Below are 16,003 nucleotides of genomic sequence, written 5' to 3'. Positions count from 1 at the left end.
GGGTGTCCTATGTGATTGGTTAGGGGCGTATTTGGCTTTCTCTGAATGATCCTACCTGGGAAACAGGGGCCAAAATTAGGGTGGCTGTTAGTTTTGAGTCAAGTCCTGGCCACGTGGGACAGAGTTGTGGTTTAGTTTCTGGGTTGTGGAGAGAGAGCAGTCTGGCTTCCTGTCTGATGTGCTAGCCTGGCTGGCCTCCTGGCTGTTGACTGTAGATAGGGGATTGGTTTCCTGGGTGGGCAGCTGCAGGTTGTGGTCTGAGTTCTGTCATTATACATATGATCAGGCATGGTCTGTTTGTATATTCAGTCCCTCATTTTTCTTGTCATTAAAAATATCAAATGACGGATTGGATACATTGGGAACTTTTTAGATGTCTGTGTCCCCTGGAGGAAGTTTTCACGTTCACATTTAATCAGAATGAATATAAACAATTGGGCCATTTATCTTGAAGATTTAAAACAGGAAATCTTCAACAATACTACCTCGGCGCCACTGCCTCTCTGTCCATCGTTAGGGAATGTGTTTTTATCCCCCGCCGGCTCATCATCCACCAGTTTGTGGTTGACCCAGTTCTCTATACGTCTTGTCTTGTGTGCATCTCATTGTTTGCTAGTGTTAGCTTTCCCCCTCGTCAGTGTAGTTTATTTGTGTAGCCTCTGTTGGTAGGAAGTTATTTGTGGAGTTTGTGAATGGAAGGGACCTTGGAGGTCTGCTAGGTGAGCCCAGTGATTTTAGAGATAAATGGAAATACAGGGAAATGTTCCAGCTTTTTTGGTGGCAAAACCAGGAATAGAAAGTAATGTTCTTTGTGCCACAATGTCATTGAAAGACAGCTCAATGTGGGCCTAAAATGCAGAGTAACTAACTTCCATTTATCTCTGCTTCTGACTCTTGTTATCAGACATTTTAAATTGACTTTAATGTGTTAGCAGAAATATGAAAAATCCTGACTTGCTTACATATAAGGTACTTCTTCGCCTACTCAGTTGGTTGTTTTTTCAACAGGATTGAAAAGACCTTGCTATAAACTGAATGTTGATGTCTCCCCCAGATTCTTGTACTGGAGCCCTAACTGCCAGTGTGATGGTATTAGGGGATAGGACCTTTGGGAGGTGATTAGGGTTAGATGAGGTCATGAGCGTGGGCCCTGGTCTGACAGGATTAGTGTCCTTAGAAGAAGAGAAACCAGGCCAGGTATGGTGGCTCACACCTGTAATCCCAGCACTTTGGGAGGCCGAGGTGGGCAGATCATGAGGTCAGGAGATTGAGACCATCCTGAAACCCTGTTTCTACTAAAAATACAAAAATTAGTTTGGTGTGGTGGCACGTGCCTGTAATCCCAGCTACTCGGGAGGCTGAGGCAGGAGAGTTGCTTGAACCAGGGAGTCAGAGGTTGCAGTGAGCTGAGATTGTGCCACTGCACTCCAGCCTGGTGACAGAGCGAGACTCTGTCTCAAAAAAAAAAAAAAGAAGAGGAGAAAGCAGAGAGCTCCCACTGCCCTGGTGTGAGGAAACAAGAAGAAAGGTGGCTGTCTGCAAGCCAGGAAGAGGTCCCTGTCCCAGAACTGAGTTGGCCGACACCTTGATCTTGGACAAATAAACTAATGTTTAAACCACACAGCCTATGGTGTTTTTTATGGTATTTGCCTATGGTATTATGGCCATCTGATTTGACTGATGCAGAGATGGTTCCAGAATAATGTAGTCTGTATTTAAGTTGGTGATGCCATGAAAATAAATGTGGTAGTTCATTCCTTTATATAAAGATAGCACTGTGAGCCCAGGGCCTTTGCTCATGTCTTAGTTGTGTCTTGTCTTCTTATAATAGCTTCCTAATTTCTCTTTTCCCCCTCTAATTTATATTATATATCTGGATTAAATCATATATGGTATGATTTTATACTTTATGTCTATACAAACTTTTAGTGATTTAATTTCATTTTATTTGATTTTTGAGACATGCCCTTGCTCTGTTGCTCAGGCTGGAATGCAGGTGCCATCACAACTCACTGTAACCCTAAATTCCTGGGGTCAAGTGATCCTCCCGCCTCAGCCTCCTGAGTAGCTGGGACTACAGGTTTGCTATCCTGCCTAGCTAATTTTTAAATTTTTTGTAAGGACAGAGTCTTGCTGTGTTGTCCAGAGTGGTTTCAAACTCCTGGCCTCAAGCAGTCCTCTCGCCTCAGCCTCTCAAAGCACTGGATTACAGGCATGAGCCGCCGCACCCGGCCCAGTGACTTTTTTGTTGTTATGATCGAGGACGGGTTCCCTGGCTTGGCATTCAAGGCTCATGATCTGGGCGTGATATGCAAGTTTGGGTTTCAGTGTTTCCATTCCCACCACCAGCCTTGCACTCCAGCTTGTTGCCTAAGCCCTGTTCTGAAGCCCAGCCTGAAAACTGCACTTAGAATTTATACCTTCTCATCTCTTCATCTTCTTCACCTGTGTTCTTATCTCCATCTGGGACATCTTCTTCACACTTCTGCCTCTTTAAATCTTCTCCCTCCTTCAAGACTTGAAATACTTCCTTTACATGATCCTCGCTCTGACATCCAAGCTAGAATTAATCTTGCTTCCTTTGAACTCTGATAGTGCTTAATGTTTTTCATCCTTTATACAGCAGTCCTGTGTGTTAGATATTATTATTCCCCCAGTTTTTCATAGTTACTTTGAAAATATTTACTGTAGTCATATAGTTTGAATATGTAATATGAGCGGCATTCAAAAGGTCCTGGAGAGTGAAAGGAAGTCCTACTCCCATCACCGCCCTGTGACCACTGTTGCCAGTTTTTGTTTGTTTGTTTGTTTTTCCAAGACAGAGTCTTGCTCTGTCACCAGGCTGGCATGATCTCAGCTCGCTGCAACCTCCACCTCCCGGGTTCAAGCGATTCTCCTGCCTCAACCTCCTGAGTAGCTGGGACTACAGGCGTGCACCACCACACCCAGATAATTTTTGTATTTTTAGTAGAGACGGGGTTTCATCATGTTGGTCAGGATGGTCTGGATATCTTGGCTTCATGATCCGCCTGCCTCAGCCTCTCAGTGCTGGGATTACACGCGTGAGCCACTGTGCCCAGCGTATGTGTCTTCTTTTTAAAAACATAGATGTTGGCATAAGATAAACACTGTTCTCCACCAGTTCCCCACTGGTAACTATTTAGGTTGTTCCCAGCCATTTGGATTAATCAATGCTGAGTTGTACATAATTCTTGCATATTTACGTGAATATGTTCATAGGATGCTTTGCTAGAAATGGAATTGTGGGATCCAGGGTTCTGCGCATTTTAAATGTTGATGGGTGTTCCTGGATTCCCTTCCGTTAGGGCCATACCGTTATCTCACTGTCAACGTATAAGGGTGCCTACTTCTATTTCCTTGCCAACAGTTTCTTCTGAGCTGTTTTGTTTAACATCACACTCACACACAAATAGCCCCCTTGTTCCAAAAACATGGACATTTTACATTTCTAATTGAAGTGTGCACACACTGATGGAAGCTCTGTGTTGCAGTGATGTGTGCTGCTAGGATTGTGGCTCTGTTTCGAATTTGCTAGCCAGGCTACGACTTTCCAGTCAGGTATTTTTTGCTTTGTTCATGTTGTTGCTGCTGTTAGGCTGGGGTAACCTGTGTGAATTTCCCTCCACTGCCCAGCCAGATTTCCTTTCCGGTGGACGGGCTTAGTGTCTCATCCGGCAGCCCTGTTTCCGGGTGATCTGGACCGAGTGTCTCATCCGGCAGCCCTGTGTCCGGGTGACCTGGGCTGAGTGTCTCATCCAGCAGCCCTGTTTCCGGGTGATCTGGGCCGAGAGTCTCATCCGGCAGCCCTGTTTCCGGGTGATCTGGGCCGAGTGTCTCATCCGGCAGCCCTGTGTCCTGGTGACCTGGGCTGAGTGTCTCATCCAGCAGCCCTGTTTCCGGGTGATCTGGGCCCCATGTCTCATCCGGCAGCCCTGCTTCCGGGGATCTGGGCCGAGTGTCTCATCCGGCAGCCCTGTTTCCTAGTGATCTGGGCCGAGTGTCTCATCCGGCAGCCCTGTTTCCTGGTGATCTGGGCCGAGTGTCTCATCTGGCAGCCCTGTTTCCTGGTGATCTGGGCCGAGTGTCCCATCTGGCAGCCATGTTTCCTGGTGATCTGGGCCGAGTGTCTCATCTGGCAGCCGTGTTTCCTGGTGATCTGGGCCGAGTGTCTCATCCGGCAGCCCTGTTGCCTGGTGATCTGGGCCGAGCGGCTCCATGAGAAGTTGCACCCATCTTCTCCAGTAGTGCATCTTTTCACAGCAAGCAAAACATTTTCACCACGTTTCTAGCGGAACAGGCACTAGCTCTTTTCTGGGCATCAGGAGACCTGGCTTTGTTCTGGTTCAAGCAACAGCTGGTGAGTTACCACAGACAAGTCGCATCTGGCCCCTGGTCCTTTGCTTTATAAGTAGAATCACAGTCCGAGTGGGCATCACTGCCCTGGTCTCTGCGGTGCTGAGTGTTGCGGGGATGATGGCTAAGTGTCAGGGTGCATTTCCACCACTAGGGGGCTACAGGCCAGCCGAAGACACAGGAGGAAAGCTAACAGCCCCGGGCAGGTACACAGAACCACAGGAGTTTGGAAGGGTGGTTCCAAGCCCCTTGGTGTGATTGATGTGATCACAATAGACATTTTGTCTCTAAGTCTTGGGCCATTGGACCAAGAGAAGAGAGAGCTGGTGTTGAGTTGTAGTGAGAGGTGTGTGGTTCGTGTGCCTGCTGAGCCTGGCTTGGACTCAATTCCATTGAGTCCCATTCCATTTTACCTTCTGTTTCCACTTTTTTCATGCTCCTGCTTGTTTCTCCAGAAAAAATTGCAATAAATTCCTTTCAAAAACTTTACAAAAGCCATAGATGCTTATGGAAAATAGTTCAAATGATATGGAAGACAGAAAGAAAGTGTTTTTCTGTTGTGTGTTTGGATGAATGTGTCTTTGGGGTAGTCACTATTAACACTGGGTGTATTTCCTTCCAGAACTTTTCCAGTGTACCTACAAATGTATATGTACACTTTGTAAAAAACAAAATAGTACCTGATAAACATTGAGTCCCCCCCACTCCCACTCCGCAGTCTACGTGGACATCCTTTCATGGTGATACAATGAGACCTGATCGACTCCTTTTGTTCGCTGGAGTGCTAGGTAATAATAGCTACAGATAACTCACCTTCAGTGGACGTTTGCCGTGTGACAGGGTCTGTGTTCCAGGCAGGCTACATAAGTGGGTCTTAAGGCTTTTTACAACAATGCTATGGGTGAACACAGTAATTGTTAACATTTTGCAAATGATAGAATTGCAGTAGAGAGAAGCAAAGCTGCTTGCTCAAACTCATGGCACGATTCCCGAGAGAGAGAGAACACTTTTAAAACAATTGTTGTTGTAGTCAGGTGATTTACGATCATTTCAAGAAATAGTGCATTCAGTGAATACATTTCAGGGTCTGGTACAGCCTGAAATTGCACTGGACTAGAGGTAAAGGGAGCGGTCCATTGGCCCTGGGCCCGTAGTGAAAGGAGGGAGGTCCCGGGGAGAGGGGGCATGGAGAGGAGGTGTCTGAACAAGCCTTGCAACATCCATTTCTGCTGAGTCTGGTCCCAGGTCTGGTTCTTGACATACATACTTTTCAGAGATACTTGGTTTTGATTTTTGTCATGGCTCACCTGAGCAGCCATGGTTTCAAACTGCCTGGAGATGTGGTCTGGCAGGCCAGTGCTGTGCCCACCCTTCCCGCTCCTGCAGGAGGGGAGTCATCCTGGACTAGAGGGCTTCGCCTGGAATCAGCTATCTCATAAGTGGTTTTGATGCTGGTTTCGCTAGGTCAGGAAATTTCCCATTTGGAAGGAAAACTGGTACTTGTTTTTGGGTTTTGCTGAGGAGCCACAGGGTTTAGAGCAGGGGCTGGAAGTTTGTTGAGACACCGGTGAGTGCACTCAAACATCTTCCATGAAACGTGGAAATAAAGACAGTGTTCCAGAGAGGTCCCTGTCTTTGGGATATAAATATTTCTGTAACAGAATGGCACTGGATGTCTGCTGTATTTTTTTCTCTGCTATTTTGGCAAGTTGTATTTGGGTGTGTGTCTCCTGTACAGAAGGTATGACATCAGTTTTTGCCACCAAGTATTTACAGCCGTTGGTGCCTCCTATGTGGGTCACTTTTGTGCCGTGGTTTCTTTAGGGAAATTGCTACCCAAAGCACATTGCCCATTTCAAGGTGCTCCTGGTTTCTGAACACCTGTGGCAGTGCCTTCCATGTGGCTGAAGCCAGCCGAGAAAGTACCCCTCCCCAGGAGGTGGGGACTGGTGATTACCTGAGTCAGGAGGCCGGGGATGAGCCCTGGACTAGAACTTGTGACTGGCTGCTTTTCCTTCCCCTCCTCTCCCTCCTACTTTTACACCACCCCCACTTTTAAAAAATTTCTTATTAAAAATGAAGCAATTATTTTGGTTTCCTTTATTCGCTATTCCTTGCTAATCGTATGTAGAGTGAGCCTGGGAAAGTGGAAAGGAAGGTTGTACTTGGCTTCAGATGATCCTAGCAGTCCCGCATTGAGGGGCTTCCGCCAGGCAGCATTGTCAAGTGGCGTTGTGGAGGTTCTCCTTTCAGTCCTCAGCGTTAACCAGCAGAGGCAGGTGGTACTTATTCCTGGTTAATATTGGGGAAGTTGAGCTCAAAGTGGCTAAGGGAACTTCCCAAAGTCACATAGGAAGTAGCAGATTAGAACCAAACACAGATTGTCTCTGAATCAGACAGGTCATCCAATTCCAAAATGGGCTGTTAATTTTTGGAGGTCAAAAAGCTGAACAGACAAAGATATTTCCTCCTCCTCCTCCTCCTCCTCCTCCTCCTCCTCCTCCTCCTCCTCCTCCTCCTCCTCCTCCTCCTCCTCCTCCTCCTCCTCCTCCTCCTCCTCCTTCTTCTTCTTCTTCTTCTTCTTCTTCTTCTTCTTCTTCTTCTTCTTCTTCTTCTTCTTCTTCTTCTTCTTCTTCTTCTTCTTCTTCTTCTTCTTCTTCTTCTTCTTCTTCTTCTTCTTCTTCTTCTTCTTCTTCTTCTTCTTCTTTTCTTCTTCTTTCTTCTTTCTTTCTTCTTCTTTCTTCTTTCTTCTTCCTTCTTCTTTCTTCTTTCTTCTTCCTTCTTCTTTCTTCTTCTTTCTTCTTTCTTCTTCTTTCTTCTTTCTTCTTTCTTCTTCTTCTTTCTTCTATCTTCTTTCTTCTTCTTTCTTCTTTCTTCTTTCTTCTTTCTTCTTCCTTCTTCCTTCTTCTTCTTCTTCTTCTTCCTCTTCTTCTTCTTCTTCTTCTTCCTTTTTTTTTTTTTTTTTTTTTTTGAGCTAGGGTTTTGCTATGCTGCCTAGCCTGGTCTAGGCTCAAGCTGTCCTCCTACCTTAGCGTTCTGAGTGCTGGGCTTACAAGTTTGTGTGACCATACCCAACCGAACAGACATTTCTTGAAAGAAGACATGCAAATGGCCAAAAAATATGTGCAAAAAATGCTCAGTATCACTTATAATCAGAGAAATGCAAATCAAAACTGCAGTGAGGTATCATGTCACCTGTTAGGATAGGTATTATCAAAAAGACAAAAAATAACAAGTGCTGGCGAGGATATGGAGACAAGGGAGCTCTTACACACTGTAGGGGAGTGTAAACTAGAGCAGCTGGCTGGGCGCGGGGCGCTCGCTGATATCCCAGCGCTTTGGTAGGCCGAGGCAGGCAGATCACCTGGTGTCAGGAGTTTGAAACCAACCTGGCCAACATGGTGAAACCCCGTCTCTACTAAAAACACAAAAATTATCTGGGCGCAGTGGATCACACCTGTAATCTCAGCACTGTTGGGTGGCTGAGGTGGGTGGATCACTTGAGGCCAGGAGTTCAAGACCAGCCTGGTCAATGTGGTGAAACCCCACCTCTACTAAAAAATACAAAAATTTGCCGGGTGCAGTGGCGGGCGCCCGTAATCCCAGCTACTTGGGAGGCTGAGGCATGAGAACCACTGGAACCCGGGGGGCGGATGCTACAGTGAGCAAGCCGAGATCGCACCACTGCACTCCAGCCTGGGTAACAAAGCGACACTTTGTCTCAAAAAAAAAAAAAAAAAAAAAAAAAAAAAAAGAATATATAGTTCCAGATAATTGGAGGAAGGTCATTGAACGTTACCAACATGAAGAAATGATAAATGTTTGAGATGGTGGATATGCTAATTACGCTGATCACATACATTACATGTATTATAACATCACTATGGGTACTCCATACATATGTACAGGACACAATTACATGTCAATTAAAAAAGAAAAAGCTGAACTTAGATTGGAATAGCTATGAAGTAGCTAGCTTTTTCATATTTTTGATATAGACCCTAGGCATTTATTTTAAGTAAACTACCCTTGGCTTCAGGAAATGTAGAGTATTTGAATTTTAGCCTTGCATTTTATAATACAGAGAAGTAAAACTGTAGGCTTGCTTTGGATACAGTCACAGGGGTTTGCAGTGATGACTTTTTTATGTAATAAGGGGGAAATGTACCTTAATTAATAGGCATATATGCTCATTTTTCTCCCTCGTACACATTTTTAGTTGTTGTCCAGACATTGTGATACTTATGTAAACAGTATGTGATATCTTAGATAGGAATCAGAATTTTAAGGTAAGAATACTTAGACTTATATATTTTCAGACTTTCAAACTGGACATTTTACATGTCCATTGTATAACAGTAATAAATTTTCAAAAAGACAATACCTGTCTTTAATATGGGTGATGCTCTAGCTTTTTTTTTTTTTTTTTTTTTTTGAGACAGGGTCTCACTGTCTCCCAGGCTGGAGTGTAGTGGTGTGATCATGGCTCACTGCAGCCTCAGCCTCATGGGTTTGAGAGATCCTCCCACCTGAGCCTCCCAAGTAGCTGGGACCTCAGGTGTACAACACCATGCCCAGCTAATGTTTAAAATTTTTTGCAGAGACAGGGCCTCCCTCTGTTGCTCAGGCTGGTGTGGAATTCCTGGGTTCAAGTGATTCTCCTGCTTCATCCTCCCAAAGTGCTGTGATTACAGGCATGTGCCACTGCCTGGCCCCATATAAGTGGGATGATGACTTGAGCCTAGGAGTTCCACACCAGCCCGGGTAACATGGTACAAGACCCTGTCTCTACAAAAACTAAAAAAATTAACTGGGCATGGTGGCACCTGCCTATGGTCCCAGCTACTCCAGGAGGCTGAGGCAGGAGAATAACTTGAGCCCAGGAGTCGAGGCTGCAGTGAGCTCTGATCTTGTCATTGCATTCCAGCCTGGGTGACAGAGTGAAACCTTGTCTCTTAAAAAAAATTACTGGCTACCTGATTATTCATAGGAAAAAAACCTGAACTCTGATCTAAACCTCATACCTCGTACAAAAATTAACTCAAAATGGATCATGGACCAAATTGTAAAATGCAAAATAAACATGAAAAGAGGAGCTAGAGACTGGGAGAAACTATTTGCAAACCACATGTCTGATAAAGGACTCATATTTATAATTTATAAAGAACGATCAAAATTCAGCAGTGAAACCAAACCATCTACTTTGAAAATGAATAAAAGACCAGAAGAGACATTTCAGATAACATATAAGCACATGAAAAGATGTTCAACGTCATCAGCCATCAGAAAAATGCACATTAAAGCCAAGTCACTATACAAGTGCCAGAATGGCTAAAATAAAAAGTAGTAACAAGACCAATGCTGGTGAGGATGCGGGGAAACGGGATCACTTACACTTGGCTGGTGGGAATGGAAGATGGTACAGCCATTCTGAAAAACAGTTTGACAGTTTCTTAAAAAATAAACGTGCAATTGCCGTAGGATGCAGCACTCACATTCATGGGCGGTTATCCCAGAGAAATGAAGACTTATGTTCACACAAAAGCCTCTATGTATCTGTTCATAGCAGCATTATTTATAAAGGCTAGAAACTGGAAACAGCCCAGAGACTGCTCAGCAGGTGAATGGTTAAACAAACTGGTGCACCCAGGCCCCAGATACCACTCTGCAGTAGTTAGTGACATCCTTGTTCATCAGTCTTTCAAACTAGAAACCACCATCATGCTTAATCTCCTTTTTTCCATCCTGGGTCTGAGTGGACTTCATTTTGCATTTCTTTCCAATGCATTTTCCCTCCGTCCTTTCTGGTTGCGCCTCATGCCTCATTTGGACTGTTGTAAGAGCCACCGAATTGTTTCTCTGCCTCATCATGGAATCCTTTCTACACTTCATTCCCTGCATTGCCATTGGAACAATCTTTCCAAAACATGAACAAACTAACTTAAAAGAAATATCCCAGGTAGCCTTCCAAATAAGTACAAGCTTTCTGTTAGAAGTTTGACTTCTTGTGTATTGGGAACCCCAGGACTCTAGAGAGACGGATTTGCTGTCTGCATTTTAAGATCAGGCAGAAATCCCTGGAGGGGCCCATGTGGAACAGTGGCACAAATACTGGTTCTAGAATCAGAAGCCCTCATATCCTGGTTCTAATTCTAGCTGGATGTTCTTGGGAAAGTTTTGGTTTCATAACCTCAGAAACTCCATTTCTTAAGAAATGGAGATGAGGAAGCATACTCAAGGGATCACACAAGGCTGCTGGGAGGAGCGGATGAGGGGCATGGTGAAAATGCTGTGTAATCCGTGAAGCACGTCGTATGTGTGAGAAGTGGAGCTGTGTGGATAGCGGTTCTGGAATCATTGTATGAAAACAATGGAAAGTACATTCGTAGTTCTGCCTGATGATACCACTGAGAGCCTGTGTTGTACATGCCTGCAACATGGGCGAGGCCCGGGTCAGCACAGCTCACAGTTTGCTTCTCATGCAGTTTGAAAGGCCCGAGAGGACCCTTCCCCACTCCAGCTGTAGGAAGGAGGCCGCTGTCTCCTGCCTATATTTGGTGAGATTTTCTCTGGCTCCTTGGGGACAGGAATGCAGGGAGTGGGGGAAGAAAGCCGGCCTGACTGCTCGCTAGTCGGACTTCCCCCAGGGAGGAGGAGTGGAGGGGTCATTTCATGGTAACTTGCCAAGTCTTTCTTAACCCATCTGCTCTTAGAAATGACCAGCATGACAAGTAAAAGACCTGTTAGAGACAGATGGGCTGTGTGTCCCGTGCGTTTATGGCTTTGTGGCCTCAGAGCTGGCAGGACTCCATAGCTTTCTGGGGAATACTGGGTCAGCCAAGGGGCTGAAAATAGAGGAAGACAATCCACCCTGGCTGCTCTGGTCTGGGAGTGAACACTGAGGAGAGCGGCATGGAGGGCCCAGCCGTGGAGTCCCCTCTGAAGCACGCCCTCACTGCAGTGGGAATGCTGGTCTCAACCTCCCTAGGCCTCCGTGATTTTCGTCTGTCACATACTCACCTCCAGCAGGGATGTCTATGGTGATGAGATGAGGGAGCATCATAGCACATGTGGCACATAGTAGGCTTGCGGTGAGTGGACACTGGCGTCAGTGGAACAGGAGACTGGGCGCTGCATGTGGACGCACTCACGGGCTCGTGGCATGGGTGGACAGAGGAGAGAGGGACGCTCTGCAGTTCTCCTGTTGGTTTGTCACCCCCGCTGTTATGAGCAGAATCCGTGAGTGTATTTTGTTGCCCCAGTCAACTTGGTAGGCTGATTGCTCAATTTTCTGCTTCCACTTTTGATTTCCTAAGAATGGGAAAAGCAGGGGCCGGGCGCGGGGGCTCAAGCCTGTAATCCCAGCACTTTGGGAGGCCGAGACGGGTGGATCACGAGGTCAGGAGATCGAGACCATCCTGGCTAACACGGTAAAACCCCGTCTCTACTAAAAAATACAAAAAACTAGCCGAGCGAGGTGGTGGGCGCCTGTAGTCCCAGGTACTCAGGAGGCTGAGGCTGGAGAATGGCGTGAACCCAGGAGGCGGAGCTTGCAGTGAGCTGAGATCTGGCCACTGCACTCCAGCCTGGGTGACAGAGCGAGACTCCGTCTCAAAAAAAGAAAAGGGAAAAGGAATACTTCAGTTACTTTTCTGGTTGATGGCATACATTCCTTGATATGACCTTAATGCTTTTTAATTTCTATGTATTTTGGATGCTGGAGGTTGCCTAACATCTGTGTTTTTATGCCTCACCCTCTCGCGTAACTGTTGGCCACACCAAGACCAGAGAGAAGTGACCAGACTGATTGGTAGCAGGGCTAGGACTGGAATTCCCCAGCCTTTTGATGTCCAGCAGGCTCTGTTTTCTGTATTGCACTGCTCTTCTCTATTTTGACCCTTGTTAGGACAGTGGATGTGAAGTGTAGCTGGGCGCTTTTGGGGGTGTGCTAGGAGTGTGGCAGATGCCTCAGACTGGCATTTTCCCCTGGTTCTGAATTCTCATCGCTCAGAGTCAGTCCCTAGGCTACTGACTGGGAAGATACAGGAAGTTGTTTTGTATGACAAACTATACCAGGGCATTTTTTTCACCTGGCAATTTATTTGGTTTGGACTGGAATAAATCTCTGATATTGGTTTCTTTGCCAATATTATTAGGGAGTGGAGCCTGACTTGTTAACTTAGCCCGATTCGTAGTGCTTAGAATCTCAGCGAGTGTGTGTTGAACTGAGCGGAAGTGTGAGAGCGTCTTGGACAGTGGTTTGCAAACCTAGCTGCATCTGGGGGGCTGTGAAAAAAGCATGCGTTGCTTACTCCCAACCAGTTGAAATAGAATCTGCAGAAATGGAGCCTGGGCAGCTATAGTGCTGTTAAAATCCCCCAGGTGGTTCTGATATACCGTAAAGGTTGAGATCCACTGATCCACAGTGAATTGGAGTCCTGGATCGTAGACATGCCTTATGCTTTCACCAGCTTAAAATGGCTCTTGTGCTTTAGAACTGTGAAAAAAAGTGTTATGCAAACAAATGTGGAAATAGCCTAAATGCCACATCCTGTTACTACCTGCCATGAAGTATATTTACCAGTTATTCACTCTGTTGTGACCTCTACCCATTCCACCTTTTCTTCATGGAACAATAATTTGACAGTTGGTTATGCAGAACCAGAGTAAGTCTCGTTTGATTGGCAGGAAATGATTTTGGATATGAAGTGCTCGTTAGGCATTTATTAAACTCTTGTTTGTACCACCGCTGTGCTAGACAGTTTATAAATATTATTTCTTTAAGCAAGGCCTACGGAGACAGGCTGCCTGGGTTTTGCTAACTAGCTATGTCATTTGGGGCAAGTTTTTAAGCTTATGTAAACTTGACTTTCATCTGTGAAATGGGATGACAAGGGGTCATTATCATCTCACAGGATTGTGCAAATGTGTGTGTAAAGTGCTTAGTTTGGTGCCTAACACATAGAAACTAATCAGTGAAGTTATTATTACACCGTCATCATCATATTTAAATGTAAATATTAAGAGCTAATAAATTTGTAAAAGGTAGTATACCCTTACCTCTTGAACCAAAGACTAGTTTTAAGTGATTGAGTTAATTTATCACTTAAATATTGGCCTCTTGAATACCTTGAATGCGCACCTTTGTGGTGACTTGTGGTACTGGGGAATCAAAGCTTCATTAGCTTCTTTGGAGGAGATGATCTTACGCTGTACGAAGCACTCAGACTTCGTTAACTGTGTACCATCCAGACAAGACCAGGTGCTTCCCATGGCAGCCTGTCCTTTTCTTAGCTCTCTCATCAATCTAGCCTGTTCCTTCTATTCCTCTTTTCACTAGAACTTCTCTTTAAACAAGGAATTTTGTTTTGTCACTGCTAGGTCCCCAGCAAATAGTAATGCCTAGCACACACTAGGTGCCTCCTGAATGTTAATAGGTGATAATCTAGCAGAACACAAGATAAATCTGCAGGTTGAGATTTAAGCTGTGCGGTATGAACGCTGCATTGGCAAACTTATTAAATCAATTTTGTTAATACAAGTTTAAAATGTCTTAGTAACTGACTTAGTTCAGTAATCATTTACTGAGTGTCTTCTAGGCCAGACATTGGGGACAGAGAGGTAATAATATATGATCCCTGCCTCATGCGCAGGAAGTCTAGTGTGACGTACAGACACGCGCCAACGGCTGCCATAGAATATGGTGAGTATTAAGATAAAGGGGCACCCTGTGTGCCCTTGGAGCATAGGGCAGGGCTTGTGTTCTGGGAACATGCGCTCCATGTGAAAACACAATTTAAATTAATTTTTTTTTTTTTTTTTTTTTGAGACAGAGTCTTGCTCTGTCGTCCAGGCTGGAGTACAGTGGTGTGATCTTGGCTCACTGCAACATGCTCCCCCCAGGTTCAAGCGATTCTCGTGTCTCAGCCTCCCGAGTAGCTGGGATTACAGGTGTGAGCCACCAGACCCGGCTAATTTTTGCATTTTTAGTAGAGATGGAGTTTCACCATGCTGGCTGGGCTGGTCTTGAACTCCTGACATCAGGTGATCCTCCCGCCTTGGCCTTCCAAATTCTGGGATTATGGGCATGTATGTATTCATCCTTTTAAATATCTGTGGGTAGCACTTAACTTTCAATGGGTACTAATTAAACTATTCAATGGCTTTAGTATGGATTGAATGGCTTTGCTCGGGCCTCATTTTTAATTTCCTTCATTAGAGGGGGAAAAAAAAATGCAGGCTGAATATCCCTCATCCAAACATCTTGGAACCAGAAGTGTCTCAGACTTTTTTTACATTTTTGGATTTTTGAATATTTGTATTATACTTGCTAGTTGAGCATCCTGAATTCAAAAATCCAGAGTCTGAGCTGCTCCAATGAACATTTCGTTGAGCATCACGTCGGCACTCAAAAAGTTGTGGATTTCGGAGTTTCTGGTTAGGGAGACTCATCCTTTGTGGGTGCTGGACTGCTGCAGGAGTTCTGGACCAGAGGTTAGGTGACTAGGCTTTGGTTTTTGCTTTGTTACTAAACAGGCTGTTTTCTTCCATAATCTCGGGTTTAGATCCCCCAGTTATGAAAGAAGGGGATGGGCCATCTGATGTTTAAGGCCTCTGTTAGTTCTGACTTGGAGACACCTGGCTTTAGTTCATCTTCCTTAGGAGTGGACAAAGAACATGGGAATTTTGAAATTGTTAGTCAACATTTACGGGGTCGTTGCAGCCTGGTTTTGGGTAAAGGTCATCTTTAGTGAGCCCAGGGAGAAGCACTGCTTTAACTGTCAGCTGAGAGGGGTAAGCGGTCCTATTAATTTTCCTCTGTGTTAGTGAAAGCATTGTTAAGGGTCACAGCGTTAGTGGAGCTGGCTGGAAAGAGGAGAGGAACTCACTGTTACAGATTATATTGAATGTCTTTTCAGTCACTAAATGCTTTTTATGATAAGTTTTTCAGGATTTCAGTGTTGTATGATTTCTCTGTGTTAAGCACAGGAAATTTAACATCAGCAAAAAAGAATGCCCTTTTTTTTTTGAGATGGAATTTCGCTCTTGTCGCCCAGGCTGGAGCGCAGTGGCGTGATCTCGGCTCACTGCAACCTCGGCCTCCTGAGTTCAAGCGATTCTCCTGCCTCAGCCTCCCGAGTGGCTGGGATTACAGGTGTCCACCAGCATGCCTGGCTAATTTTTCTATTTTTAGTAGAGACAGGGCTTCGCCATAGTGGCCATGCTGTTCTTGAACTTCTGACCTCAGGTGATCCTCCGGCCTCGGCTTCCCAAAGTGCTGGGATTACAGGCGTGAGCCGCCACGCCTGGCCTTGAATGTTCTTTCTATGGGAATCTACAAAAGCCAGCTTTTGAGTCTAGTGGCAGAAAACCTCTTCATTGTTTAGCTGTGCTGTGAGCTTGCAGCGCTTCAAGCCCAGCTGAAAAAGCTGTAGTATTTTCTGTCAGTTGGCTGTCTTGGAGAACTTAATGAGCACTGGACTGGAGTGATATTGTCAGAGTTCATGAGCTGTTTGAGGCTCTCGAAGCCTAGATACTGGGGTTGCCCGAATACATCGGCTGGACTCACCATTTCTCTGGGGAGTCTGGGGGTGCAAAGTGCTGCAGTCTTAACTCTGCTCTTAATTTT

General features: G+C 45.3%; 1 protein-coding gene across 7 annotated transcripts in view; it reads left to right on the top strand.

Annotated features, from left to right (window-relative positions):
* Positions 1–16,003, top strand: part of LOC144329480 (SH3 domain and tetratricopeptide repeat-containing protein 1-like) — a 65,356-nt gene that overhangs the window by 14,092 nt on the left and 35,261 nt on the right. The gene's annotated exons all lie outside the window — the stretch shown is intronic.

Source organism: Macaca mulatta, chromosome 11, assembly GCF_049350105.2.
Source record: "Macaca mulatta isolate MMU2019108-1 chromosome 11, T2T-MMU8v2.0, whole genome shotgun sequence".
Taxonomy (NCBI): domain Eukaryota; kingdom Metazoa; phylum Chordata; class Mammalia; order Primates; family Cercopithecidae; genus Macaca; species Macaca mulatta.
This window is presented reverse-complemented; position numbering and strand designations above follow the sequence as displayed.